The 4,476-nt window shown below is 43.2% G+C and overlaps 1 pseudogene; it reads right to left on the bottom strand.

The window, feature by feature from the left end:
* Nucleotides 1-241: 241 nt before the first annotated feature.
* Nucleotides 242-791, bottom strand: LOC118719818 (annotated as a pseudogene).
* Between the last annotated feature and the right edge of the window lie 3,685 nt (nt 792-4,476).

Below are 4,476 nucleotides of genomic sequence, written 5' to 3'. Positions count from 1 at the left end.
AAACTTACCAGTTATTTAATATAGTTCTTTTTTTATAATATATTTTATTGATTTTTTTTACAGAGAGGAATTGAGAGGGATAGAGAGTTAGAAACATCAATGAGAGAGAAACATCAGCTGCCTCCTGCACACCTCCCACTGGGGATGTGCCCACAACCAAGGTACATGCACTTGACCGGAATCAAACCTGGGACCTTGCAGTCCAAAGGCTGATGCTCCACTGAGCCAAACTGGTTTCAGGTAATCTAGTTGTTATAAGAAATTCAGAACACCAGTTTGTGAGGATAAAGCCCATTGGTGAGAGCAAACAGAGAGCAAAGGTAGCCCTGGAGCTGAGGAACAGCTTTGATTTTTGGCAAAATTTGTGAGTCCACAGCTTTCTGGTCAACCTTGTGCTGTTCTGTAATCCCATATTTCAATTTCAGACATTCGCTGGGCTTGTGCAGCTTCTTCTCCTTGAAGAAAACATCAGTGAGATGTCTGGGGATTTCACACCACTGATATCAATTTTGGTGAAGGCAGCAATGACAAATTTCTGGTGTGTTCTACGAGGAAGAACTCAATTGAAGGACAGATGTCCAGTCACATCTAGCAAGCCACAGCTGAGCTGCTCCAAGAAAACCACCCTCTTGCCTCTGCGGCACCCAGTGAGGATGATCAGAATGGTCCCAGGAGTGATGCTGTCCCACAATCGCCTCACATGCTGACTGAAGGGTTTCTTGCCATGGCTCAACAGCTTTCGAGGCACATCTTTCAGTAGAATAATATCTAAGCATTTTTCAGAATTTAACCACTCAGGTACCACCATTCTTGTCACCACCAACTTATTTTGTGATAGTAGCAAGAAATTTCTCCTTTTTCTTTTCAATCCTGGATTTAGGGGCTGAATACTTCCTCTTGTACATGGACTTTCATGAATACATAGCCGACCGGGAATATCTGCCAATTCCTTTGATGAGGATGGGGTTTCGGCTGAAGTGGGGTTTCCCCTTCTTAACCTTGACTCTGGCAACAGCCTTCTTGGCTTCAAGCTTCTTCTCTTTAGTATCAGGTTTCTTCTCCTTAGTATCCAACTTCTCAGTTTTCTTTTCACCCTCCATCTTGTAAGATGGGAAAGAGCCATAATGGTTTTTTTTATGAGCCAAGGTTTTAGGTCCAATATTATTGCTAGAGTTGGAGAATAGACCCTTCTGACCCTTATTGTAAGAAATGGGAAAGTGCAATAGTTCCACAATTCAGCCTCCATAACATCTGATCTACTCTCAGCATACATCCAATATAAATATTTCTGAATCAAGAGACAATCTACACAAGGTTCCCCCTGGCTGTGCCTCCTGGGCACCCAAGCCATCTCTGACTGTCAGTGTCCATGTCTCTTGGGCAAACAGCCAGCCCCAACTCTTGGTGCACACAGGGTTCCTGCTGCACAGCAATGCCTCCCAATACCCTGAGCCTGCCCTTGACTGTCAGGGTGCACTGCACTTCCACCAAGCCTGTTGCACAGCTCAGGTCACTTGCAACTTGGCAACTGGACCCCTCAGTGACAGCAAAAAAGGGAAGACAACAAAGCAATTACCAAAGGAACAAAAAGGAGCAATCTCACATTAAAAAGGAACTAAATGAAAAAAAGAGGCATGCAATATGTCAGAAAAAAATTTAGACTAATTGTCATATAATTCATAAACTAGATGGACAAGAAACATCAACAACCTATGTAAAAATCAAGAAGAAATAAAAAGTGATGTAGCTAAAATAAAACACAAAATGGAAGGTTTCAACAGTAGACTAACAGAAGTGGAGGGACGAATTAGTGAGCTAGAAGATAGGCTAGAAAAACAAGCCCAATCTGAAAAGAAACTGCAGAAAAAAATTAGAAAACAGAAGGAGACCTAACGGAGCTTTAGGAAAACATGAAATGAAGTAACATACATATAATATGGGTACCATAAGGTCAAAAGAGCATCAAGGATTAGAGAACCTATTTGAAAAAATAATGACAGAAAACTTCCATGACTTGCGGAAGAAAAAAATGACATAAGCAAATAATCCCAAATAAATTGAACCTCAAAAGACCCATCCAAAGACACATCATAATTACAATGGCAAACATAAACAACAAGGAGAGACTCTTAAGAGCTGCAAGAGAGAGAAAACGAGTTTCCTACAAAAGATCTCCCATTAGATTATAAAATGATTTCTAAACAGAAACACATCAGGTCAAAAAGGAATGAAATGAAGTATAAAAAGTCATGAAAAACAAGGGACTTAATCCAAGAATACTCCATCCAGCAAGACTATCATTCAAAATTAAAGGGAACATCATGAGCTTCACAGACAAAAAAACAAAAACAACAAAACAAAAAAAAACAAAAAAAACACACACACAAAAAAAAAACTAAGGGAATTTATCAATACAAAGCCATAAATGCAAAAAATGCTAAAGGGACTGTTGTAAAAAGGAGAAAAATGAGAGGGAAGAAGGAACACCGACACAAAAAAATAAAAATGTCTACACACAAGTAGCTATCCTATCTAATAAAAGAAAAATATGAAAATTGACCATAACCCCATAACACACCCATCAGCCAATCAGGAGTGAGTATGAAAATTAACCCAACAAATATAGCAGTGGCCATAGAGCTGGAGCCAACCAGAAGCTTGGATTGCCCTGGGCTATGGAGGAAGTCAGGCTTCCTGCCTTCCCTGACCTCTATTCAAGGCTACAAAGTTTCAATTATAGAAGATAAATAAATCCCAACAAAAATGAAGGCAGCCAGGGAGATGAAGAGAGCAGGACGCTTGGGTTGCCTCCAGCGATGGAGGAAGCCAAGCTTTCCTGCCCTCCCTGGCCTGCCCTGGTTTCTTTTCAAGGCTAGAAAGATCCAATTATAGAAGATAAATAAATCCCAGGGCCTCCACTTGGGTTGCCGGGGGGGGGGGGGGGGGGGGGGCTGGCCTGCAAACCACCACAGGCCCCTCTCCCAGGCCACCCCATGGACTAAGAGAAAACCCACCCTGATCCATGACACCTTTCAGGGCAAACCAACCTGAACCCACCCATGCACCAGGCCTCTATCCTATCTAATAAAAGAGTAACATGCAAATTGGCCATCACTCCAACACACAAGATGGCTGCCACAAGATGGCCAACATGGGAGGGCAGTTGGGGGGAGGGGGACCAGGCCTGCAGGGAAGGGAATAGTTATGGGCAATCAGGCTGGCAAGGGAGCAATTAGGCACCTATCAGGTTGGCAGGGGAGTGGTTAGGGGATGATCAGGCTGGAAGGCAGAAGCAATTAGGGGAGATCAGGAAGGCAGGCAGGCAAACAGTTGAGAGCCAGCAGTCCTGAATTGTGAGAGGGTGCAGCTGGGCTGAGGGACACACATACACCCTTGCTTGGATTTTGTGCACCAGGTCTCTTCCTATCTAATAAAAGAGTAATATGCAATTTGACCATCAATCCAACACACAAGATGGCTGCCTCCATGTAGTCAAAAGATGGCTGACCCCATATGGACACAAGTTGGCTGCCACAAGATGGCTAGCAGGGGAGGGCAGTTGGAAAGGACCAGACCTGCAAGGGAAGGCAGTTGGGGGCGATCAAGCCTACAGGGAAGGGAAGTTAGGGGTTACTAGGTCGGCAGAGGATAGAAGTTGGGGGTGACCAGGCCTGCAAAGAAGGGGAGTTGGGGGTGACCAGGCCTGCAGGAGAGGGCAATTATGGGCAATCAGGCTGGCAGAGGAGCAGTTAGGCATCTATCAGGCTGGCAGGGTGGTGGTTAGGGGATGATCAGGCTGGCAGGCAGAAGCTGTTAAGGGCAATCAGGAAGGCAGGCAGGCTAGCAGTTTGTAGCCAGGAGTCCTGGATTTTGAGAGGGGTCCCAGATTGCAGAGGGTGCAGGCTGGACACACCCACTGTGCACGAATTTCTTGCACTGGGCCTCTAGTCAATAAAAACTTTAAATGGACTGTATGCTCCAATCAACAGACACTGAGTGGCTGAATGGCCCATATAGGTATATGCCTTCTATAAGAGATCCACCTCAGAACAGGATACTCACACACATTGAAAGTAAAAAATTGGAAAATATCTTTCAGGCAAATAGAAATGAAAAAACAAACAAACAAACAAACAAAAAAACCCAAACTGGGGTAGCAATGCTTATATCTGACAAAAGAGATGAAGAAGGCCACTCCATAATACTAAAGGGATTGATACAACAAGATGATATAACTCTGGTAAACATTTATGCACCCAATTCAGAAGCACCCGAATACATAAAAAAAAGTCTGAAAGTTATTAAAGAAAAGATCAATAGCAATACAGTCATAGTAGAGAACTTTAATACCCACAGACATCACTGGATGAATCACCAAAAAAATTCAGCCAAAAGCAAAACAAACATACAAACAAAAACAGCAATCCTAAATGACTCACTAGATCAGATGGAATTAATTGACATCATCAGAACATT

This window comes from Pipistrellus kuhlii, unplaced genomic scaffold (assembly GCF_014108245.1).
Source record: "Pipistrellus kuhlii isolate mPipKuh1 unplaced genomic scaffold, mPipKuh1.p scaffold_m20_p_16, whole genome shotgun sequence".
NCBI lineage: Eukaryota > Metazoa > Chordata > Mammalia > Chiroptera > Vespertilionidae > Pipistrellus > Pipistrellus kuhlii.
The sequence above is the reverse complement of the archived record's forward strand: the minus strand, read 5'-3'. Positions and strand labels throughout refer to the sequence as shown.